The 25,695-nt window shown below is 53.2% G+C and overlaps 1 long non-coding RNA gene across 4 annotated transcripts; it reads left to right on the forward strand.

Moving 5' to 3' along the window:
- The first annotated feature begins 1,014 nt into the window (after positions 1 to 1,014).
- Positions 1,015 to 25,494, forward strand: LOC132517205 (uncharacterized). Of its 4 annotated transcripts, none has more exons than XR_009539629.1 (3): positions 1,015 to 1,193; positions 15,336 to 15,474; positions 25,148 to 25,494. It is a non-coding gene; the product is annotated as an uncharacterized LOC132517205 (long non-coding RNA). The 4 variants fall into 4 exon arrangements; XR_009539627.1 differs by lacking the exon at positions 25,148 to 25,494 and adding an exon at positions 19,311 to 22,705; XR_009539626.1 differs by lacking the exon at positions 25,148 to 25,494 and having other exon boundaries at positions 15,336 to 22,705.
- The last annotated feature ends 201 nt before the right edge of the window (positions 25,495 to 25,695 follow it).

Raw genomic sequence — 25,695 nt, forward strand, 5'->3', positions numbered from 1 at the left:
CCGGGGCACGAACCCGTGTCCCCTGCATCGGCAGGCGGACTCTCAACCACTGTGCCACCAGGGAAGCCCCCAGAGGTGACTTTTGAGCTGAGACCAGAAGCAGGAGGAGAAGCCAGCTATGGGAAGCTCTGGGTAGAGGGCACATCTGGTGGAGAGGACTGCAACTGCAAAGGCCCAGAGGCATGAAAAAACACTAAGGACCCTATAGGAGGCCAGCGTGGCCAGAGCATAATGAGAAAGGTCAAGAGACAGGCGTTTCTCAGGACTAGGACTTCAGGGGAAAGGGAGCCCCAGTGGTGAGTCCCTGGATTCCCTCTCCTGCCCCGTCGCAGCCCCCTGTGTGACAGGCGCAAGCCCTCCGGGGCCCCAGCCTTCTTTGCACAATGATGGGGTTGGCATCCAAGGGTCCCAGCTTTCTGGAGAGAGGATTTCCTTCCTCATGGTCCCCCATCCCCTGCCATTCCCACCACCTTCTGGACCCCAGGAGCCAGGACTGGCGTCTGCCCCGCTGGGGGTTCCCAGAAAAAAAATCTCAGAACTCCCACTCCCGTCCTGGGACACAGGGGCCAGGGAAGAGGGAGGAAATTCTCACACACAGCTTGCTCCCAGGGAGTTTGCTCATGTTCCCAGGCTGACAACTGGCAACCCTCAGAACTCCGGCCCCTACCCCCTTCCTCCCCCTCCTCTCCCTGCCTCCCGCTCTCCCCCGGCCCCCCTTCTTCAGCTTAATGACTTCCACATGGGCCTCTGGCAGCTGGAGCCAAGCCTCCCAGCATTGTCTGAAATCTCCAAATTTAGAAGAAATATGAAAATTGTCAACCACTCCTTCCTTAGGGGGTAAAAGCAACAGTCGGCACCAGGGGCAGGTCAAGGCGAGGCGGTCACGTGGCAGGCGCCTGGGCCAATGGGGGCCCTCAGAGGACTCAGCACCCGCCTCGCCCCAACACCAGGCTCGCCTCTTCAGCTCATATAAGGTAAAAGGCAGAGGGGCCTTTGCAGCCAGGGAGTGGCGGGCAAGGGGCTAAGGGGAGGGGGGCCCAGTGCCAACTGTTTAAAAGTGCCCCTGTGGCAGTGGCAGTGGCAGTGAGGGGTGCCAAAGGCCCAGTCAAGTTAGTTGAGAAACCATCCCCGAAACGGGCTGGCCCACGTCTCCAGGCCACAAGGAGCCACACTTGGACCAGACCCCAGGAGAGGTAAGAACCCATGGCAAACAGGGGTCTGCGAGTCAATGGCGGGGTCGGAGGTGGGGGGGGAGCGCGCTCTGTGGTATCCTCCCCGGGGGGATGCTGTGTCCAGGGGCTGGTCCTTGCTCTCCTGCTAACCCACTCTGGGCCTCAGTTTCCTCATCCGTGCAGGGGCTGAACCGGATGATCTCTAAGCGCCCATCCTGCTCTGACCGAGGTGCAGGATCTGTGGTCCTGTTGGCTTTGAGGACTCCTTGTGGCTGTGGTTAAATGGGGGGGTGGGAGCAGCGGAAGGGGACAGCGTCACTGTCCCACCGCCTGAGCGTCACCTGAGCCTGGGCCCGTCTTGCTGGCTTCGCGGTAGACAGTGCTTATTCCTTGTCTATGAGGTTTGATTTCTCAGCTCTAAGAGCCTGGGGCTCCTGGCAAGGAAAACTGTTTTCAAATAATGGTTTCAAGAAGCAAAGATGTTGGAGAAGCGATGTCAGCTCAGGTACCAGCAGACAGGCAGAGAGGCAGGGAGGCTGGGGCTGGGACGCAGCCGTGGAAAGGGCACACTGGCTGGGGGCTGGGGGCGCAGGTTCCAGCCTCAGCTCTCCCTCTCACTACCTGGCCCTGTGGCCTTGGGCAGATGCCCTACCCTCTCTGGGCTGCAGTTTCCCATCTGTACTGTGAGGCCATCGGACAACATGGTCTCCATGCAGGATGTGGCTTCTGAGCCCCGTCTGAGCCGAGAGGGTAGCTCATGTTGGGAAGTTTCCCCGGGAGGCCCTGAGCTGAGTCTGCCATTTGACAACAGGCTTAGGGGCCAAGCAGACCCAGAGCCGGGGGAGCTTTGGGAGGTTGAGCCTCGGGTGATAGAAGGGAGCTGTAGTGTCTGACTGCAGGCTTGGCCAAGGGAAGGGTCGGCTCACAGCCCTGAGACCTCAGGATGAGCCTGGCCCTGAGGCAGCCTCTGCTGGGGCTGGGGCTGGGGCTGGTCTTTAAATTCAGTGTACTAGGGGCTCAAGACCTTGGAAAGACGGGGACAGAAAAGACAGCAGAGAGTGTCAGGGGGATGAAGCGGTGGGGCCAGGGGACTCAGAGGAAGGCAGGGGACTTGCAGTGGGGAACGTGGGAGGCAGGGCTGGGTAGAGCAGAGGCCTGGGTCACAGCCGGCAGACGTGCAGGCAACGTGGCTCTTCTGCATATGCTGTGGCCACATCTGGGGCCCAGAATGGACACAGTCCTCCAGCACCAGCCTGCCCAGCACCCTCACCTCCCCACTTTTGGTTATGCAAGACCTGAGGCCATAGGAGTCCAAAAGCAGACTCTGGAACCCAGTCCAATTGCCTGGGTCCCATTCTGGCTTTTTTACTTACAAAACAAGTGACCCTGGGGAAGTCACTTGCCATCTCTGAGCCTCAGCTTCCTCCTCTATAGAATAGGTATGGTCTTGGTTCCGACCTCGCTTGGCTGTCATGAGGAGTGAGGGACACAGGTACCGAAGAGCAGGATAAACAGGGCTGATATTCATTACAATTAGGCCCTACTCCTCTTGTGAGGCAAGATGACCTTAGCTGTGTTTATAGGGAAGTGGGAATGAGACCCGGCCAGGGAGCACCCTGAGTTGCCTAAGAGAGAACAGGGGTCTGGAAAGAGGCAGGACAGGTGAGTTCAGAGGTCAGAGGTTAAGGGGCACAGAAGAGGGGTCAGCTTGAGATGCTTAATGGGCTAGATGAAGTCTCCTTTCCTGCATCTATAGGGCATTTTGTGGGCAACGTGTCTCAAAGTGCGGTGTCTGAAGCACTGCACGCTCATCAACTGACAGGGAATCCTGAGTGGGGCCCAGGAAGCTCCATTACAAGCTCTCCAGGGAATCCTGAGCACATGGAGTTTTGAGAATACTGGGCTGTCAAGCAGCCTGGTACCCTCACAAACACAGCTGAGGTAACTGAACCCACAAAAAGAGAACACTGCTCTAGGTCACCTGGAGAGCTGATGGCAGAGCTGGAACAGAACGAGTCTCTGCCCAGCGCAGGCCTCTGTAAGGTGGTGCAGATAGGAGAATTACACTGTGATGATGACAGTACAGGCCTAAGACCTTTATACAAATTAATTCACTTAATCTTCAGAACAACCCTGTGAGGTAGGTACAACTATTATCCCCATTGTACGGATGAGGAAACTGAGGCACAGAGAGGTTAAGCAGCTTGCATAAGGTCACACAGCTCGTGAACTATTAAACCTGGACACCGTATGTGTGCCGGCTGCCCCAGCTCCTCTGTCCCCAGGGGTCTCCTACCTCCTGCCTTGCTCCTTGGACACCACACCCCACAACTCCTAGGGACCTTCCAAAGTACCTCATGAATTTGTATGGGGGATTTCCCCCCTGCCAGGTACTTGGCTGAATCTCTTGCATTATCATTTAATCCTCCCAGGATTACCCTGAGGAAGGAATCAGCATCATTACATCATCCTAATTTATAGGGAAAGAAACCACTGGAGCTTACCCAAGGTCACATGGCTAGGAAGTGGCAGAGGGGATTTGAACCCAGTCTACAAAATGCATGCTTGTAGCCTGCCCACCAGGGCACCTCTGAGCACAATGATGAGGGATCCCACTTCGTAGAGGAGACCAAGGCTAAACGGGTGACCACACCAGAGCTTGAACCCAAGTCTTCTAGTTCCAAGGCTATTGCTCTTCCTTGAGCCCCACCACTGCCCCAGGACAGAAAGGAGTTTGCTTGTCACTTGTCCCTAGGATCCACATGGCAGCTCCTGGGGCAAAGTCAGCCCTTTCCCAGGCTGGCTTGTTCCAGGGAAGAGCTGACACATATAGCCCCGAGGAATACCAGTTCCAGGCCTGGTGCCGCCACTGACCCTCGGGGCTGTGTCTGATTCCCTGTGTGAGCCTTGAGAGTTAGGGGAGGTGGCCTCTGAGGTCCTCATCTCCAGGCTATGCCTGGGCCCTGCCTCAATAGTGATTTCCCAACTAAACAGTCCCTGGGACTCAGGGCCATGGGGTCGTGCAAAGAATTGTGATAAAGATTTTTTCCAATTATGGTTATTATGACCCTTTTTGTCCATATCTCCTGGGGCACATGAGCCAGAGTTTGTCTGGGGTTCATATCTAGAGAGGGACTGCTAGGTTCTGGCGTGCACACCTGTCAACCTCACAGGAAAGCAGATTATTTTCCAGAGTGGCCAAAGCACGTCACAACGTCCACCAGCAGAACGTGAGCACTCCCCTCCTTGACAACACTTGAAATTATCTGAATTCTTAAAGTATACATGTTACACATTTTACTCTGTTCTTATTGAATTTGTATAATTAAGAACGTAAGGAAGAAACAGAAATGCTGCAACACTACTGTCCACATGGGTATCTAGAAATTTGCCCTACATGCACCAAGTCGCAGGGTAGCCTGCAGGCCCTGGGGTGGGGACGGGCACAGCCTATGTGGCCCTCCCCCAGCCCAGCAGTATGCAGTGGCCACGGGCCAAGGAGAGGTTGCCTGTGATGGTCTGCAGGAATTCGGAGGAAAGAGCCCACAGTGTCTGCCACCTCCTAAAGGCCTGTCTAGACAGCCCTGGCCCCATGGGGCTTCACCACACATGGCGAGAGCCCGCAGAGGCCGGCCCCCTCCCCTCTTGCAAAAGAGGCTTGTTGGTGACAGTGCTTCACCACCAGAAACCTTTTCTCCAATTCAAAACAGAAATGCACAGCATGAGTCACCCACTCTCGTGGCCCATGGATCACCCACTCATCAGGCCCGTTTTCGTTTGGATGAGAAAACAGAGGCTGACTCTGGAGCCAGGGGCCTTTCCAGTATGGGCTGCATGAATCCTAGTGCCCAGGTGATGAGGGGACCAGGCGGGTCAGAGCACTGCTAGAGTGGGGCTAAGATGCAGCAGGCTGGTTGTTAAAGGTGCCAGAGGGGAGTCAGGCTGCCTGGGTTTGAATCCCAGATCTGCCTAATATCAGCTGTGTGACCTTGGGCATGATAAGAGTACCTGCCTCGTTAGGTTATTGCATTGTCTGGATTAAATGAGTTAAAACTCATGAGGTCCTTAGAACAGTGACTGACACATAGTAGGTACTGAATAAAAAATAACTGCCAAAATGTGACGACAAAAGGCAGTTTCTTTGGGGGGAGGAGGTGCCGTACTGGACCCCAACTCTACCTTCCACCTAGGGGGATAAGCTGCCTTGCTCCTTCAGAAATAACAATCGTCATATATCAAGTCTTCCCAAGCGGCCAACGCTCCATCCAGCACTCTCTGAGGTAAATAACATTATCCCTCTGGGAACTCAGAGGCTCAGAGAGGTTTAGTCATTTGCCCAAAGTCACACAGCTTGTAAGAGGCTCAGCTGTGGCTCAAACCCAGGTCTGGATGACTCCAGAACCCATGCACATATACTCTAGCACTGCCCCCCTGAGTCTGTGAGCAAAAGCTACTTCTGGTTCTACCCGTCTAATAGGAAAATTCTTGGCATTTAGGAAGGGGGCCATTTGAAGCACGATGCCTCCTTCTATATTAGGCGTTGTTATGGTAAGATATAAACAGAGCCCCCCCAACTCCCATCCCCACGCCTGCTCAGGGGCAAAAATGCAGACAGTTCTCACCAGTGAGCACACCTACTGTGGGCTGAGTACCCCTGGGGGCCTGTTCAGTCCTGGGCTGCCCTTGACTGTCACAGCTCATCAGTTATTTGAGGATGGGGTAGTCAGCTAGTCCATTTCTGGAAGAAGCAGCCTCACTCTTGCACATTCCCGAGAGCCCATACCAGCCACAAGCATAGGTCACCTCCTCTAAGGTCCTCCTCGGACCCAAGCCATGCACCAAGGGAGATGGAAAACACACTGGGCCCTGCAAACTTAACAGGGACACTGCTCAGCTGCCACTAGCTTTTGCCCCATACCCTCCTCCTCCTTCAGAGAAATAGGGATGGGGTGAAGTGTTCAGAGGGAGGCCGCCGCCTAGGGAGGCCATCCGTAGTGGCCACGACACCACCCTGGCTGGGCTGCTGGGCTCAGAGGCCACTGGTCAGTCTGCCTGGAGCCTGCCGGACCTCAGACATGTCACCCAACAACCCCACTGAGTCTGAAGGCATCTGACGAGATAAGCTGAACAAGATGGGGAGAAAGGGAAAGAAACAGGCTAAGACTCTAGCCCTGGCTCTATAGCCAACAGAGAAGTAAGTTCATCAGTCCCTTTGGGCACTTCAGGCCGAGATGCTCCATGATTTGGGATGGAAGGAGGACAGCTCTGGTTATCCCACGTATGACAACGGATGCCCAGACTCTCAGGGAAGGAAAACCTGGGGGAGGGGTGGTCAGAGTAGCAGGGGCACACTTTGGATAGACCGAGAAGAGAGGAAAAGGCATTCCAGGTGGAGAGTTCTGGGTACAAAGGTAGGGAGGAGGAAAGACATTTTCAGGAGAAGAGCAAACAAGCCCACTTGGCTGTTTGAACCGAGAGCGGGTCGAGAAGCCCTGTAAGGTTTGAGGCTGGCAAAGTGGCGACAGCCTGGTTGCAGAATGGCTTTGATCGCCAGAAACCAAAGCCCCAGAAGATGGAAGAAGTGCTCCTTGACATCTGCCTCTGGGAGGGAAATCTGTACCCTCCCCCAAAACACCATCAGGCCAAGAGCCTCAGTGCAGGGAGAGAATTGGGAATTTGGGCATTGTTGACTCTGAGATGTCAAATAATGGGACAGGAGACCTTGGGGTGAGATTAGGAGGGGTAGTAAGGCTGAGGGCTGCAGCCATCAACTTTAAGATTTGAAGAGCTTTCTGGGGATCAGGAACTTGTTCTTTGTAGCCCAAAAGGACAGGGCATGCAGCCCCAGAGAGGTAAAGGTCAGTGGGATATTCGGAAGGAGACTTCGATAGCCTGTCCAAAGAGAGACTAGGTGATTGGGAAGCAGTGAGCTTCCCATCACCAGAGGTATGCAAGTTTAGCAGGGACATTCTAGAGAGAAGTTCAGCATTAGAGGAGGTTGGGCCTCATGGCCTTTCCCACCACCAGCCTGGGACTTCACATCACAGCTTAGCTGCCCTGGGACAATCTTACAGGGTTGAGCCCCCCGGCTGCCTGGATGTCAGATTCCCAGCTAGGCATGACATCAGTTCTGCCCTGATTTCACACAGGGGCCTCTAGGGACCTCCCTCCCTCCCACTTCCTTCTACCCCTTCCACCCTTCCACTGCTGTATTCTGCCCTTCCAGGGAGCACCAGGCCTGACCAGAGACACCTGGAGCCTGGTTGTGACACCAGGTCCCTGGGGGAATATTCCACCCAGCAGGAATGAGGCAGAGGGGGCCAGCGTCCCGGGGAACCCTGTTCACATGCCCCACAGAGTCTGCATGGAAATTCCAGGAGGATCACAGGGAAGATTCCAGTTTAGAACAACATGCTTTATTTTTGTACTCCTTTCTTTCCTGTTCCTCCTTTCCCCCAGCAGTGGGAGAGGCGGTCACAGGAAGCTGGAAGACCAAAGCAAGTGTCCTCATTGGGCAGAATCACAGGAAGACCAGTGTGGAGAGATGGGGGTGCTGGGAAGATAAGGAAAGGACCCAGATGGGCCTGGGGAGGTGGACACCACATGGGAGAGGGTGGAGGGGAGGGCAAAGTCAAGGGGATAACGAAACCTGGGCAGGGTGGTGGGCGGTGGGCATGATCATCGATCAGACCAGCAGGCATTCCTGGACACCCAAGACTAGAGTTACATTAGCTCTGGGTTCAAGTTGGGGTTAGAGAGTCAGCCAAGTTTCCCAGAATAGACAGTGGATATCAGGATTGGAGCTTCCAAGAACCTTGGGCACTAGGTCCCAGCCTTAATGGACTGTAAAGCTACAGAGTACTACTAAATCCATCTCTTCACCCTGGTGATCCTGGTAGATGTTTAATAAACACTCCTGGTGTTGAAACTCATAACAACCAAGTCCTGTTAGAGCTGAAAGGGACCTTTAAGCTCATCAAAGCCACCTCCTCGTGTTACAGATGCAGGACCTGAGGCCAATGATGGGGAGAGACTTGCCCAAGATCAGACTGCCAGAGTGGCCACCCAGTCCTGTGCATCCTTCTTTGCCCCTTCCCTGCCTTCTAGATGGAGACTGTGGTATGGTCCTTACAGCCAAAGGAGGGAGACAGAGAAGAGGCAGTTACCCTGCCAGGACATAACTGTCTCTAAGAGGTAGTCAGAGGATAATGGTGTATCTTCAGTTCTGGCAGCTCTGCCCAGGAAGGTGCTTTTCCTGGCCAGACGTGGTCCCCAAAGTTGTCAGCTGCTGCAGATGGGAGGCCTCCTACAGAGGAAAGAGCTCAAGGCTGGGAGGGGAAGCCCTTGGTTCTTTTCCTGGCTCTGCCCCAATTCACCACATGACCTTAACTTGACCTGAGATGAGGTCCTCTCTGGCCTCAGTGTGCCCAGTGAGGGGCTGGACCCAACCAGCTTGGACAGTCAGAGATTTCATCCATAATCTGCCTCAGTCTCCTCCTCTCTTTCTCAGTCCATCTTAGCTTTTGCTTCAGAACAGGAAGTAGGTCAGGCACAGGAAGAAACAGCAGCCTGCAGATTCCCCTCTGACTGGGAGCGGCATCATCTTTCCAGCCTTGGAATTCCCAGAGAGGCAAAAAGCTGGGAAGGCCCTTATGATCACTCCAGTGATCGATCTGAGATCAGAGAAGTTCCGCAGATTGCTCAAGGTCACACAGCAAGTCACATGTAAACTCCGAGTGGGCCTTAGGTCTCCTGACACTCAGACCACACTGTCCTCCAGAATAATGGGCATGTAAGCCATCCTCATGTGAACCTAGAGACTGACTTACCTTGACATTTCAAACCCCTACATGGGGAGCCCACAATCTCTGCCCCTCTCTGGGACTCAGTTTCTTCTATCAAACAGGGTGATGGGGTGGACCAGATGTCTCTAGGAGCCCTTGCACCCCAGGACCCCAGGGTTTTCCAGCGTGGCAACCTCAGCCCTTTCTGCACAGAGGGTGGGTCTACCTAGGCCAGGAAACCCCACCAAGTCACAGCCTCCATCCAGCCCTGTCCCACCCCAGACCCCAGGGCCAGGCTTCATCGAGAACTACAGGCTCCAGCCCAGCTCCCCTGGAGGATCTGGATTTTTCTTACCATAAAAGGGCAAGCGTGCCTCTCTCGGTCCCTGCTGCCAGCCCCACTGGGGGAAAGGCTGAGCTATTTTTAGAAAACTCAAGGGTTTGCTCCTGAACTCAAGATGGAGCCCATCTGAGCCCGCACCGGGGGAGCCCCCTCCCCATCTCCCTCACCCACCTTCCCTCAGTCTTCCTCCCTCTTCGCCCATTGCTGTCTCTTCCCTCCCTCCTCATCTCTCTGTCTTTGTCCTGTTCTCACTCTCACTCCATCAATCCCCCTTCCTTTTTTCTCTCCCTCTCCTCCCCTCTTTCTCCCCCCTCACTTCTCCCTTTGCCCCAAATCTTCTCAGTCAGCTCCCCTCCCTAACTTCCCTCCCTCAGATCTTGTTTTAGGTGGTTGGAAAAGTAACATATCTGCACCCCCCACACACACTCTTTTCTTAAACACTATTTACAACATAAATTCCAAACATCCGCCATCTGGTTCTAGGAAGGGCCAAAAGATATTTAGAAAAGGAAGTCATGATTATTCCATCTTCAAGCCAAAGGAACTCAAAGGCCCTTCTCTCTCCCGCCTTCCTCCCAGGGACCTTTGTTAAGATCTGACCGATTAGGATCCTTCCGTGAGTGGAAGGGGTCAGTCCCAGCTGGGCCTCTGACCAGCTGCATCACTTTGAGCTTGTTGCCTCTCCTCTCCGTGTCTCAGTTTCCTCATCCGAACAATGGGAACACAACTAGGGTGCCTTCAGCACTAATGCTCTGAGACTGCATGTCCTGCTACACAAAATCCCAAGGTGTGGGATTTTGGGGCCTGCCTTGGGCTGGGCAGTGAGGGTGAGATGGGAACAAGGGGAGTGAGAGGCAGCAGGGGAGCTCCAGCCTTAACCCTTGATGCCCGGTGCCTTTCACTCCATGGAGAGCTATGCATTCCTTCATGCAGGGGGATGGGATGGAGTCAAACCATCCCCCTTTATCTGAGACTGTGGACACCATGGAGTCCAGTCTTCTCTCCACCACATCATGGTGAGGCCCAGAGAGGGGAAGGCACTTGTCTACAGTCACACAGCATGCCTACAGGAGACCTGGTCCCTAACCTGCTGCTCTTCCATCCAACACCTTCCAGAAGAAACCAACATTTGCATTACCCAGAAAGCATCACCCAGCCCAGCAAACTGGAACCCTGGGGGTCTCAGTTCTTTGCAAAGTGGACAGGACAGAAGGGAAAACTAACTCCTTTATCATGATAGTTTCTTCAAACAGACAGCATACAAGGGAGAAATGCTGTGAGAAGTCCCTTGTTTCCGGGGACGCCCATTGCCAGGGTGCACACAGCCTCCGCTTACACTGAAAATGCTCTCCCTATTCACAGCTCCCTTTCCATAAGGCCGCTTTCCATAATACACACTTGACAGGATGTCATGAGATGCTGACTCCGGCTGTCGCTCTGCAAAAAGGGTGCCATAAATAGTCTGGTCCTACAGGGGAGCCTGAAAAATGCATGCTGGGCTGCCCGGAGCCAATCGTGATCCCCACAGGCACGAACTAAGTGACCCTGAGGGACTGCTGTAACTCCTGAGAGCCTCGGTTTCCTCATCTGCAAAACAGGGTTAAGAGTGGTTCCTAACTCACAAGTGACTGTGAGGATAAAATAAGAAACCCCGTGTCAAAGAAGCACTTAGCAAGCGTGGAGCACGTCGGAGGCATCCAGCGTGTTAGCTGTAACATGTATTGGCCATTGGTAGGATTACGGCATGTCCCGGTGTAAGCTGGGTAGCTGGGAGCTGTTACCACTGTCACTGTTATCCCAGTCTGTTCACATTGGAAGGTCAGGGTGATGGGGAGTCTTGGGGATCCTGGTCTCTAACCCCCACCCTCCCAGATACCGAGCTGCTCGAGGCTGGGCTTGGAATTGTAGGAACTGTAGGTCGCTGCCGGGGTCTAGGCCCCTTTTCTCTCCCTCTCTTCCCTTCCTCCTGCATCATCTTGTGACAGCCTCAGACTGTGTTCCCAGGGCTTGCTCGAAAGTCCCCAGCAGCAACCTTCCCTGGGGAGGAAGTGGGGAGCGTGTGAGGCTGGTGAACTCAGCTGGGCTGTCAAGGGGGTGGGAGGGTGCTCTGGGAATGGAGACCCAGAGGAGCCGCACAACGGAGGGGGCATGGAAAGGGGCCCCACACGGCAGCTCCCACCCCAGCTTCCACATCTTCCCTAGATGCCTCTTCGGACCTTTGCCCTCATCCTTCCTGCTTCTCGTGCTCCCATGCCTGTGCCTTTTGCTGTGGGCCCAGCCCCGTGCTCATAATGGAAGCTGCAGCCACTTATTGTGGACTTACAATGTGCAGCAACTGTGCTTGCACTTGACATCTACCTCGTTTGACCTTCACAAACAAGCCAAGGTTCAGAGAGGTGAAGCCACCAGCTCAAGATCACACAGCTAGAAAGTGCAAGGGGGGAGATTCAAACACATGTCTGCTGGACTCCAGGGCGGGTGTCTTCTCAGTTCTTCCCAAACATATGCTGGAAACCCTAGGGCCCTGGAGCCCAAGGAGAACACAAGCTATAGGACATGCACAAGGGTGAGAGAGCTGAGGAAGGGGAGCTGTGGGCAAAGAAGCCCCTCCAGAAAAAACCAGCGTAGGTGTGGGTGGGTGTGCTTGCATGGGGCCCCGACCTCAGCCATCTCCCACGGTAGTGCCATCTGGTTCCCAGATGTGGCCTCTCCCCAGCCCCTCGTATTTCTTGGAAATGAGCAAGGCCAGGAGAGGGAACAGGGGTTTTTGTGATGTCTGTGACGACGTGAGCTCCGTTTTGTGGTCATCCAGCCGACTGCTGCCCGAGCTCAGGAGACAGCTGGATTGAGCGTGAACAGCCCAGGGTTCAAGCTGGCCTCTGACACTCAGCAGGGGTTGACCGGGGTGCGTCGCAGAGCCTCTTTGAGCTTCAGTAAGCAAGGAAGCCATTCCTATCTCTGGCAGCGGTTTTGAGCGTGCCTTAAGTTACGGGAGGGGGCATTTTGCAGGCTGAAAGCCTCGTGCAGCTGGAAGTGGTCACAGGTGGCCCCAGGGCTGTCCCTTCAGTCTTGGCCACTGTGTGCACCCCGGATTTCCACCTACCCCTAAATGGCTCCTTTTCCACGTGCGAGGCTAGAGGTGGGGGCCAACGGTCAGCGGGGCCTCTCGGCAATTTCCTTCCAGACCCATTCTTTTGCTGATGGGGTCTTGATGCGCTGGAAAGGGAAGGTGACCCCTCTTGCTCTTGGAGCCTAGAGCTCCTCAGAAGACCCTCTCTGAAAGCCAGGTAAGCATAGCAGAGATAATGGCAGCCTAGCGGCTGAAGGACAGACGCTCTGAGGCCTGGAAAATCTCAACAGCCTCAGCCTGAGCTTCTAAGGACCCAGCAACAGCCCAGGCTCATCCTCAAAGCCAGGAGCCCGGCAGCCCAGTCAGGACCAACAAAGGCCCGGGCTCTGGCCAAAGGGCACCCCAGCGTCCTCTGATAAGGGGTATCCTTGTTCCTTTCAGGCAAGGGCACTGGCTGGTGGGGGGCCACCCCTGCAACCCTGACGCTGAAGGAGCAAACACCCCAGAGTGGGGCCTCCTGAAGACCTGAGGAGGGTAGGCGGCAGGGGCCCTGGACACAGACCCGTGAGTGCCACCCCACCTCCACTCACGGGCACCGACACCCCACCCTCCCCACCCCGCCAGCGATAAATTCCCCATCCCAGCCCTCAGGATGACCAAGAAACCAGGCTTCAGAACGGGAAGGGTTAAAGGAAGACCCTGCTGATTGACAGGGTGCCGGCAAGTCAGGGCTGTTGCGTCGGGATCGTAGGTGAAAAGAAATGGAACCAAAGAAGGGAAAACCCACCAGGAGCCAAGAATCCACCTCACGCCCTGCTCCCTACAAACCAGCAACGCAAAGCCTGCGTGCTCCCGAGAACAAAGGACTTGGGGGAGCTGTGGAGGATGGTGGTCATTTTCCCTGGAAAGGAATAAATGGGGTCGGATTCTAGAAGCAGGGTGACCTGGGGCTGTGTCAGCCTCTGAAAACAGAACCAGCCCTCGGGGCTTTGAGAGCGTCAGGCGTGTGCTTGGACGCACAGTGCTTGGAATACGGTGAAGCTCTAGAAACCATGAGCAGTTGTTTTTACCGTCCATCATATTCTTCCCACACTTACCAGCTGTTCGTGGAGCGGGCAGGGTGAGGGACCAGCTCCATAAGACAGGTGGAGAAACTGAGGCCCAGGGAAGTGAAGGAGTTCCACTCAGAGTCATACAGACAGTCAAGGGCAGAGGGGGATTCTGGCACCAGATCTCCGGAGGATGGAAAAAGAGGAGGAAGATTTGGAAGTGAGCAGAGGAGGCAGGACTCGGACAAGGAGCTGACACGCCAAAGACAGCGGGCGCAGCCCAGGCTGCTTATATAACACAGCACACCTGTTAACCTCTGCACACCCCACACGTGTGTGCAAACGTGCGCCCCGGCACAGCGCACACACCTGGCCCTCATTCACTAGCAAATGAGCCTTGGAGACTGGGTCCAAACAAATTGCATTAGGAGGGCGGTAGGCGCCACCTCCCCCCCCCCCCCCCCCCCCCCGCGCTGTCGGGCTCCAACACTGAGCAGGCCTGCAGAGCTGCCAGCTGCGGTCTCTCGGCCACGCTGACAGGCCCTCCTCAGCCCCCTTCCCCCGCCCCTGGGCCCCAGGAAGGGGGCTGGGGTCCGAGAGAATGCCATGATGATGGATGGGCTGAGGGAGGTTCCAGGGCTAGCTCAAGAGCACACAGGATGTTCGTGCTTATGCAAGGCTCACTTCTGAGCTGTTCCCAGCAAACCAGCCCCACCTTCCCTCCCTCCCTCCCCTCCGGCAGCCTCTCCCACGGTCACTGCTGCCAGAGCCCAGAGCCCAGGCCCCGAGCAGATCTACCCCCCAACACTCAGCTGGGCTGAGCGGGAACTGGTCAGCTCAGGAGGCAACGGCCTGGGGCTGAGACACAGGTGGGCACTTTAGAGGGAAGAAGGAATTTGTGAACAGAAAGACAACACCATCATGTAAAGGTGGTGTCTCTGTGCTTTCTCATCCATTGTTTTGTTTAATCCTCCGAATGTGCCTGGAGTTAGGAGATTGTGCCCATAGTACAGAGGTGACTACTGAGGTTCATTCATTCAGTGATCCCACAGCTCCCCTTTCCTGAGCCCTGTGTCTGCACCTGGCCCTATGCGGGGTGCTGGGGACACCGAACTGAATGACTTACAGCATCTGCCCACATTGCTTAACAGAACAGTCACCTTTGGGCTGGGTCATTGGGCACTGGGGCCCCCTGGTCTTCCAGGGGAGCATCTCCAGCAGAATCCCTTTTCCATATGGTATATGTGAGTTATTGAATATTATTACTAAGAGGAGCCTTAGCAATCAGCCCATTCAGAACACAGACCCTAAAGTCAGACAGCCCCAAGTTCAAATCCTGCCTTGCTCCCTTTTTAGCTGGATAGCTGTGGTCCAATTAACCTCTTGAAGCCTGTTTTCCCATCTGTAAAATGGGAATACAAAAGCTCCCACCTCATGGGGCTGACTGTGAAGATCAATTTGTGTTTTCCCTACCCTTAACTGACACAGGGAGAAACAGGGGCCTGGAGAGGGAAAGAGCTTGGCCAGGGTCACTTGTGAGTTGGGGGTTAAGTCAAGACCCGATGGATCCCTTTCTCCTACCCCCTTCCCCACTTATCCCAATAGAAATCCTCCCCACCTGCCTCACCCCAAGCAGCCCAGAGGCCATGACAGTTGGCCAGTTTGTGCAGGCAACCACAGGGACATGTCCTGGGTCCCACCCTCCACCTTCAGCCCTGCCCAAGCCTCTGCAGCACCAGAGTCCCAGGTGACCAGCGGTGGCCCCCAGCCCTCAGTGACAGTGGATGGTGGGGACACGCAGTGGCAGACTCCCAGCCCAGAGCAGCCTGGCCATATAAGGGAAGGAGCCAGGAAGGTCTCCTGGCTCAGGCCTGGCGAGAAAATCCAGACAGCCACTGTTTATTTTCTCCTTCCCAGCCTCCCGAGAGCTTCCAGACAGAAGACAGAGGTTCCCCCTCAGGCCAAGCAACATTTCCTGAAGACAGTGGGGAACAGGGAGGAAAAACCAGTCCATTATCCAGGAGCAGCACCCCTGGCTGTGGACAGGTAGCACCAGGTAAGATTCTGCCAGGTAAGATTGTGAGGCCACCTGTTCAACTGCCTCCTTTGACAGAAGGGGAAACAGGGCGACAGAGAGAAGCGCTTGTGATAAGGGATCACACCACTTGGGTGTCCCAAGTGGGACCCATCTCCTGACTGGGGACCCAGAGCAAGAAGGAGCCTCTCGTGGGGTAAGTGGAACAGGAGAGCTATGGACCCCCTTCTCAGTGAGACATCCTCTGAAGGAGAAAAGCCAGCTCTGTCTGCCTCTCAGCAAGTAGGCAAGACTCAAGGGAAGAGTTCCTGGGGCCAGAGAGCCAGCAGAAGGACACCTTTCCTGCACCTCTGCCCTCTTCCCAGCCCAGCGGCAGAACCTCCTCCTCCAGGAAGCCCTCCCAGTTCCCCCAGGGAGGAGGAACCTAAGCCCTCAGCAGTCCTTTCTGGGCTCTCTCTTATGCCACTTGGGTCTGTCCCCTATTCAACTTGCCAAGGGCAATTTCCTTCCACTGACCAAGCTCCTCCAGGGTAAGGACCACATCAGATTCAGGCCTGTCTCCCCTCGGCACGTAGAAGATGCATTTGGTTTGCTGAACGGACAGGTGAAATGGTTAGATCCTGTCCCCAACCCTGATAAATTGGTAAATTGGTCAGGGGATGAGACATGGAGCATGGAGGTTAAAAATTACGGTCCTGAGGCAGCTGTTCTGATAGGAATCCCAGCTGGGCTCCTAGCTCCATGCCCTTGGAAAATCCCTTTCCCATGGAGCCTTGGGGATGCACGGGGATTAGCACAATTAAAACACTCAAGAAATGACCGTTCTTATTACCATCAGCATCGCTATGATTTTTCTAGAGACAAAGGAAACAGAACTAGACAGCCTATAGCCATAGAGGATATAGAGGCAAATACCTTCCCCTGGTCAAAGGTCTCAACCTCTGTCCCTGTGTCAGAGTTTCCCACAGGAGCGTGGGACTGCCTCCCATCCACTTCCTGTTTCTACACCCAGGAGAGCTGCTATCTTTGTGGCAATATTCTGAGCCCAATGGGGTGTGCTGGAAATAGCTGCCAATTCCCCTGGTTCAAGCCAGTCTGTGACCCGGGAACCGTCTCCTCCCCTTCCTGGCCCTCCATGTGGCGGTGATAAGGGTCCCCTGACCACTGCACGGCTGCTCTGCAGATTAAATGTGATGGGGCAGTTTTTCAAACAGCAGGCACTCAGATGCCCCCTTTTTAATTTTGGCCACATCTGCCAACAATCAAAATATTTTAAAATTTAAGAAGAGTCAGTTTTAATACCTAAATATAAATGGGAAACTAAAATAACTGTCCATAATTAGGAGATAATAAAGGTAAGAATAGAGACAGTAAAAATGCAACAGCGTTCTTACTCTCTCCTCTGGTACATAGCTTGCAAGCCCCTGGGCCTGAGGGAGATAAACAGGAGCCAGAAAAGTGTCAGAGACAGGATAGCACCAAACTGAGGCTCTCTCCCCCTGGGAAACAGAAGGACTGGAAGCAAACACAGGGAATAGCCTGAGTCACTGTGTCTTCCAGAGTTAGTGCCCAGGGGCTTCCCTGGTGGCACAGTGGTTAAGAATCCGCCTGGCAACGCAGGGGAAATGGTTCGAGACCTGGTCCGGGAAGATCCTACATGCCGCGGAGCAACTAAGGCTGTGCGCCACAACTACTGAGCCCACGTGCCACAGCTACTGAAGCCTGCGCACCTAGAGCCCGTGCTCCGCAACAAGAGAAGCCACCGCAATGAGAAGCCCGCACACCGCAATGAAGAGTAGCCCCCGCTAGCCGCAACTAGAGAAAGCCCGCACGCAGCAACGAAGACCCAGCACAGCCAAAAATAAATAAAAATAAAATAAATAAATGTATTAAAAAACCAAGAAACAAAGTTAGTGCTCAGGCCACGTACTCTACAAAATCGCCCGCTCTCTGTGCTGCGTTCGGAAGCCAAAGGTGGTCAGGTGAAAGAGCTTAGGAAACAGTCCGGAACAAAGGAATGCAGGGGTCTGGCCTAATCAGCTTGCTTCCCAGCGGCAAATGATCACTTTTTCGGGACGACCCTCCCTGGCTTCTTACTGAAGTCTCCACGTTGGCCAGGGCGAGCGTTTCCTCTCCAAGAGCTAGTGGGAGCTGTCTGAGAGTGGAGTAGATGGGCTGTGGGCCGTTCAGGACCCCCAAGCTGGATCCTGATGTTGGAATCACTCCCCAGCCAAACGCAGTTTGGAAAGAGTTCCTCCATGAGAATTCCATATTAAAGCGAGGCAGCTCTTTGGGTGGGAATACCTGAGGAAGGGGCTGTCCCCCTCAGCAGGCCAGCAGGCCTGACTTGCCCCAAGTGGCAGACCAGAGGAAAACACGCTGCAGATCAGGGCCTGCTTTCAGACTTCTGCCAGAGGCATATGAGACTATTATTTGAAGGAGGCGTGTGTGTTTTCCTGCTCTCTCCCACCCCCGAGAAAAGGCTGCTGGTTCCCTTCACCCTTCAGACATCCGGCACTAAGGCCACCCCAGTGGGCATCAGCAATGCAGGAGGGTCCTCTGGGGGTGCCCTGAGATCTTGGCGGGGCAGAAGAAATAGAGGCGAGGCTCAGCCTGCTCACTCAGAGGTTCCCACCCAAGCCGGGTCTTGAGAGGAAAATGAATTATCTATACGGTCATTCAATCATCCACTAAGTGGCATTCCCTGGGACCCATCATCATGTACAAAGGCCTCCACAAGGCGCAGGGATCCTCGCCATTAACAAATGTGGGTGCTGTCCTCAGGGAACTGGAGATCTAACCCAGTCAGACCCAGATGCAAAGAGCTCTGACACCGGAGAGAATGAGGTTGAAGAATACGATTCAGCCACTCTTACAACGCATATGAGGATCTACCATCACAAGTATGGTAAAGGATTAGAAAGAGAAAGAGGGCAGAAAGAGGGCAGAAGATGCGTGAGGACATGGACCAGGGTGTCCTGATGTCTGAGAAAGTCAGAGAGGGCTTCCCACAAGAAGTAGCCGTTTGGTCTCCTCTTCCACCAGGAGGAGACGGGCAGGGGCGCAAGAGGGAGCAGCATGGTAGCTGGGGGCCCCGAGGTGGTAGGCACAGGGCTCCTTGGAGGAATGGAAAAAGGGGGGCAGAGGCCCAAGAGGAAGTGGCCAGCTGGGCCAGATGGGTCAGGCCTTGTAGCCTTTTGTGAGGGGTTCAGAATTTAGCCAGAGGGCAGTGGGAGAGTTTTTAGCATTTTAAGCCTAGGAGAGATATGGGCATATTGGCATTTTGAGAAATCACTCTAGGAGGATGGCTGGGATGGATGGTTGGGAAGTCGGTGGGAGTAGAAGCAAGGAGGCCAGGTAGGAAGCTAAGACAAATGTTTGATGGTATAAAGTACCATGAATGTGCCGTTTGGCTGGCATGCACCAAGCATAAATGTGGGGTATGGGGTCAAAAGGTAGAACATTATATTGGATGGCTCCATTTACTGAAATGCCTAGATTAGCAGCTCTGTGGAGATAGACCTGCCCGGGGGCTAGGGGTGATGGGAGGTGGGTAGGAGGGGCTAAATGGTAAGAGGGTTCTTTTGGAATGATGAAACGTTCTGAAATCGATTGTGGCAATGGTTACACCACTTTGTGAATGTATTAAAAACCACTTCATTGTGCAATATAAATAGGTGAATTATATTTCAATAAAACTGTTTAAAAAGAAAAGAAAAGGAAGGTTGAGGCTTGGTCCCAGAGGGCTCAAACGCCAGGCTGAGGACAGGAAACACATCTGTGGTAGTTAAGCAGCCTCTGGGGCAATAGCTGGATGGTGGAGCTGAGGCCCCTCTAATGCCCCTTCTCCTGTCTAGGGTGGACTCCCTGCCATCAGCCCCTGGTGCAGAGCAGCGTGGCACCCTGTCTCCCAGCCTGAGGTGCAGTGCTGCATCTCTGGTCAGTTGGGAGTCTGAGATGAAGCACTGTAGCTCGGGAAGGGAGAAGTTGTTCTGCGGCCGTTGCCTGGACGTGGTAAGTGGTAGTGGTGCTTGCGGGCACCAGGAAGGACGGGAATGTTTCCACTCTCCGTATGGTCAGCTGAGGAAGTTGCTGGATTCAAGTCCTACCTGTGCCACTATCTGCTTCATGATTCTGGGCAAGGCCTGAATCTTCTGTGCACCCCAGTTTGTCCATCTGTAAAGTGAGGTGTTGGAGCACTCGGTGGTGGCCATTACCCAGCACCCTGACTCTGCTTTCGCTTTCTGAGCCCATGACAGACACTGCTAATCAGTCGAGGCATCCTTTCTTTTTTCTTTTTTTCTTTTCTTTTGTAATTTTGTAAAACTTTTTATCTTATATTGGAGTATAGTTGATTAATAATGTTTTGATAGTTTCAGGTGTACAGCAAAGTGATTCAGTTATACACATACATGTATCTATTCTTTTTCAAATTCTTTTCCCATTTAGGTTGTTACATAATATTGAGCAGCGTTCCCTGTGTTATACAGTAAGTCTTTGTTGGTTATCCATTTTAAATACAGAAGTGTGTACATGTCAATCCCAAACTCCCTAACTATCCCTTCCCCCAACTCTAAGGCATCCTTTCTTGAAGCATTCAGGTACAGCTTCAGAATCCTTCTCAGCACTAAGTTCTGGAGAACTTAGTTAATGATTCGAAGCTGAAACCCTTCATCATTTGTGAACTGAACAATTCCTAAAAACCCTTTCAGCCTTAAAGACAAAAGTCCTGGGCTTTGAGTCAGGCTCTTCACTCTTTGAGGTGTTGCCTAAGTTAGTCCAGGCATCTCCCAAATATCTGACCCCTCTCAGTGGCTTCAGACAAGCAAGAAACAGCAGAGGAAAATCACTGGGCTAAGCACAATTTTATTTAACCTCCCAACAAGCTTGGGAGGTAAATGTTATTAACCCATTTTCCAGATAAGAAAACCAAGGCTCAGTTAAGCAACTGGCCCAAGGTCACACACTGACTATGTTGAGCTGGGCTTGGAACCTAATCTGTCTGCCTTCAGATTCATGTTCTTACCCACTGCATGTGGTCTTGTCCTTACATCTTGGGTCACTTTTAGCAAAGACAGACCAAGACATTTTCCATTAATCCTGTAGATTTCCTTCCTCTTCTCCTCCCCGCCCCCAGCCACCATAGTTGTATTTATCTCACCTTATCCAGTAGGTCCTATACCATAGCATTTTACAGTTGGGGAAGGCTGAGGTTAAGTGATTTGCTGAGGGTCACCAACAAAGAAGTTGCCAAACAGAGACTGGGAACTGGATCCGCCCAGTTGGTTTAGAGTAAAACCCTCCCTCGGCTGGAGACTAAGGAATACACATGATCCATGGCAGTCGAAGGGGGGAGTGGGGTGTTACCAGATGGTTTCTGGTTGACAACATGGCCTTTGACTACAGGGAAGGTACTTTCCGGGGCAATTGAAGTTCCAGTCACTACTCTCCCCCCGGAGCAATCATCCACATCCCGCGAGACACAGCAGCCGCCCTGGCTTCTGCAGATGGGGCCGGATGCAGAAGAAAACGCCAGCTGGTCCTTAGGGACATGCCAGAGCCTTGGTGCTGAAGGCCACTCTCTCACCTTGTCCTCACGGTCCAGTTTTCCCAGGAATCCCTTAGATGCTAAGATGGGGATTCCTGGAAATACTGTTCTTGAGGTCATGGTTTAACAGCTGGATGCGTCTCCTTCCCACCCAGAGTTGCCCCTGCAGGGCTTGGGCTCAAGCACGTCATGAGGTCAAGTGGAAGGCCATGCACTAGAGGTAAGAGGGCTTGAGAACTGTGTTCTTGACCTTTAAGTTGCTTTTCTTTCCATTTTGTCCATTTCGTAACATCCTGTGAGGCTGGAATGGGAACTTCACCACTGTCCTGCTCTTGGGAACTTTGTCCAGGCACTCAGTTGAGCAGTGGTTGAACCAGGACACCATAAAGCATGTGTTTCTTTCTGCCTCAACCGCACCCCCACCCCACTTCCCCGCATGCCAAGCAATAGGGGTCGCACTATCGAATCAGCATTATTGATAAATGAATAAATGTACGTGAATTTATTTTAAAAGTTTGCTAAATCAGTTTGCTAAACTAAAAACAAAAAAAACCATTAAGTTTTAGTTCGATTTGTAATGCAGCCACAGAAAAATTTTTAAATTTTTCATTAAGGTAGAGAAGACAAAAAAGCTCAGAGTGCCCTCTTGTGGTGATGCCTCTCTCAACCTGCTTCAGGAACACTGAGGCTCGCCTCTACACACACACACACACACACACACACACACACACACAGAGATTCCTTTTGCCCCAGTCACTTTTGAGCCACTGACCACGTAAGCCCCATCCATCCTCTCATTACCAATGACCATCACTTACGATTTACTTTAACTCGCATCACCTTCGTCTCAAAGCTCCTGAGGTTCAGAGAGGTCAAGTGACCAGCCCACAGTCACTCACATAGCATAAGGCAGAGCCAGGATTGATTCCAAGTTCAGTGGCTTGTGGCAATTCCTCAGCCAAAAGTAAAAACTGCAAAAATAAAAAATAAAAGTAAGACAATCTGAATAGACAGAGAAAATGCTAGCTGACTGAATCCCAGAGATCTGAAGTGGTCCAGGTGCAACACTAGAACTTTTCACAAACTCTTCCTAGTGCTTTTCATGGAGTTGGTAGAGACAGGAGGTGTCGTGGCCCCAGGAGCCTCGCTTTGGGGTCTGCTTGCCATGTTCCCAGGGACCAGGTGGCTCCCACACGTCTCAGGCTGTCTCTCTAACAGGCCACATTGAAGACATTTATAAAATATGAGATCTCCCTCCCCCTTATCCTCAGAGACTGGAGCTGGACTGACCATGAAGAAATCTGATTTGCTCCTAATGATAATAATAGCTTCCACTCACGAATATTTACAACTTACTGGGCCCTGTGCTAAATGCTTTCACAGGCACTGTCTCATTCAATCCTCACAACAACCCAGTGAGGTAGGTTGTATCACATACTCCGTTTCACAGATGAGGCAGCCAAGGCACAGAGAGGTTAAGACACTTGCCTAAGATCACACAGCTAACAAGTTGTGAGGCTGAGTCAAATCAAGTCTGTGTTTATGCTTATCACCTGCCCTTGCCCCCTCTCTCCCTTTTGGCCTGGCCTGGCAGGTGGGGCTACCTCCCGTGGCTTCCCCTGGGGGAGAAGGTAAAACAAGCCTTCAGTGAGACCCAAGCAGTCCCTCCTGTGCTCTGTGACTATAATAAAATGCTGGACCCTTGGCTTGTGTCCTGTGTCTTCCTGGGAACATGAGGGGAGGCGGAAGGAGGTGACAGCAGGGAGAGAACATAAGCCTGTATTAGTTTACTAGGGCAGCTGTAACAAAGTACCACAGACTGAGTGGCTTAAACAATAGAATGTTATTTTATCATAGTTCTAGAGGCTGGAGGTCTAAGATCAAGGTGTCAGCAGGGTTGGTTTCTTCTGAGGCCATTCTCTTTGTTTTGTAGATGGCTGTGTTCTCCCTGTGTCTTCACTCTGTACATGTCAGTGTCTTAATCTCTTCTTATAAGGACACAAGTCCTATTGGTTAAATTAAAGCCCACGCACATGACCTCATTTAACATTAATTATCTCTTTAAAGACCCTACCTCCAAATACAGTCACAGTCTGAGGTACTGAGGGTTAAGACTTCATCATGAATTTGGGGGGGACACAATTCAGCCCATAATACAGCCTCAGTTGAGGCAACCCTCAACTGAAGGCAGGTGCCTTCACACTGACAGACACTTCCAGAAGCTGGCTAGATAGCAACCAGGACCCACATCAAGACAGTCAGAAGCCCAAGGAAGATGCCAGGCCGTGTCTGGGAACACCTGCTGTAGAGCGTGGGGAGGGAGAGAGTCCCACGAGGTGAGGTCCCCTAGGGCGGGACCAAGGCACATGCTGAGGAGCGCTCAGGGCCTGGCTACGCGGCAGCCTCGCCCCTTCAGTTCCAAAGGTGTGACTGACCAGGTCGAGGAGGCAAGATAGAGTCTGAAATCACACTTCACACAGGCGTCAGTGTTCTGAGTGAACGCGACATTAGCTGTACCACAGACATCATGCCCAACACATAGGGACATTTTAATTTCTTTTTTTTTTTTTTTTTTTTGCGGTATGCGGGCCTCTCACCGCTGCGGCCTCTCCCGTTGCGGAGCACAGGCTCCGGACGCGCAGGCTCAGCGGCCATGGCTCACGGGCCCAGCCGCTCCGCGGCATGTGGGATCTTCCCGGACCGGGGCCACGAACCAGTGTCCCCTGCATCGGCAGGCGGACTCTCAACCACTGCGCCACCAGGGAAACCCCACATGGGGACATTTTAAACACAATTAGTCTACCTTCGGCACAATCCTCCAACTCTGCTACATTCTGAGGGGAAAAAAAAAATCAACATCCTGACAAACAACCTTTTACGATTCCCAGAGCCTAAGGCCTCCCCACACCTCTCCTCTGCGCCCCCAAACAAGGCCTGCGCACCTGCCCTGCACTGTGGAGGAGCCCAAGGTCCCACAGGGGCCCGAGACTGCTTAGGAGTCACAGGGACGAGTGCAAGAGGCAGGATGGAGGGCGAGCTCCTCTGGCCAGCGCCCTGCCGTCCACTGCACCCCACGCCCCAATGACACACCCCGTTCTTGTTCAGCTTTGGAACAGTTCCCGGCCAGACACTGGGGCCTCCTCGAAACTCACAGGCCTTGTGCTACTGAGGTCCTTCTAGAACTCTCCCTCACACCCCTGGGGAATTATTGCGGACTCCCACAGGTGGGTTCGACACTGTGGTTTGAGATTCCCAGGAGTGGAGGGGTGCACAGGAATAACAGCAAATGTCCAGCAAAGGGGGTGTCCTTTTTTTTTTTTGCGGTACGCGGGCCTCTCACTGCTGTGGCCTCTCCCGTTGCGGAGCACAGGCTCCGGACGCGCAGGCCCAGCGGCCATGGCTCACGGGCCCAGCCGCTCCGAGGCATGTGAGATCCTCCCGGACCGGGGCACGAACCCGAGTCCCCTGAATCGGCAGGCGGACTCTCAACCACTAACGCCACCAGGGAAGCCCCGGGGGTGTCCTCTTTATTTACCTCTGCCAGCCTTTACTGGGTGCCTGTGTGCACCTGGTGCTGGGGACACGGCAGTGAACGAGACAACCAGAGAACTCTACCTTGTGAGGATGATTCGCTCACACACACGTAGGTGTGAGATCCTGCACTCCTCTTCCAGAATTTCAGTGTTGAGACCGTTTCTGAACACAGCTGTAAAGTAGTAACACTATCAAATACATCCCTACATGCCAGGCATGCCGTGGGCCTCTGTCCTGTGGGCAGAAGGAATTGGCACCCCCTGACAACTCTGGTGACAGATCCCCAGGTCGAAGCCCAGGCTCTTCCAGCAGTGACCGTCTGCACTTCCTTTTACTTACAGAGCGTCCTGCACCAGGTGCCTCCTGTGGGAGTGTCCAAGGAGGCAGCGTGACGCAGACAGGAAGGAGGTGGTGCCCTCTTGTGGCCTAACCTGAAAGGACAGGCTATCTTGAAGGACTTGTCAGGGGTAAGGGGGGATTGTTATCAGTGCCCATTGTCTAACACATTTGCATAGGATTTTGCATCTCAAAATGCACTTTTCATCCCATGACTTCATTTGATCCTTGGGTTTTTTTAATTAATTAATTAATTAATCTATTTATTTTTTTTAGTTGCGTTTGGTCTTCGTTGCTGTGCGCGGGCTCTCTCCAGTTGCGGAGAGCAGGGGCCACTCCTCTCTGTGGTGTGCGGGCCTCTCTTGCTGCGGAGCACGGTCTCCAGGTGCGCGAGCTTCAGCAGTTGTGGCACACGGGCCTAGCTGCTCCAGGGGATGTGGGATCCTCCCGGACCAGGGCTCGAACCCGTGTCCCCTGTATTGGCAGGCAGACTCTTTACCACTGAGCCACCAGGGAAATCCTTGATCCTTGTTTTGAGATACATCTTGTCATCGTAGTTTTACAGAAACCCAGTGAGGTTTAAACAATACTAATTCAAATTCTAATAATAATAACACCTATGATTTATTGATCCCTTACTCTGTGGCTGGCACTGTGAATTTATTTTGTACATATTATCTCATTCGTGAGATTCAGATAGAGAACAAAGTATTAGACACGTGTCCAGGGCCCCAAGACTGCTAAGCAGCTACATGAGGAAGGAAGCACCAGCCCCGCACTCAGGCCAACAATCTCTCCCACGAGCTTGAAAAGAGAAGTGTCCA

This window comes from Lagenorhynchus albirostris, chromosome 3 (assembly GCF_949774975.1).
Source record: "Lagenorhynchus albirostris chromosome 3, mLagAlb1.1, whole genome shotgun sequence".
Lineage (NCBI taxonomy): Eukaryota > Metazoa > Chordata > Mammalia > Artiodactyla > Delphinidae > Lagenorhynchus > Lagenorhynchus albirostris.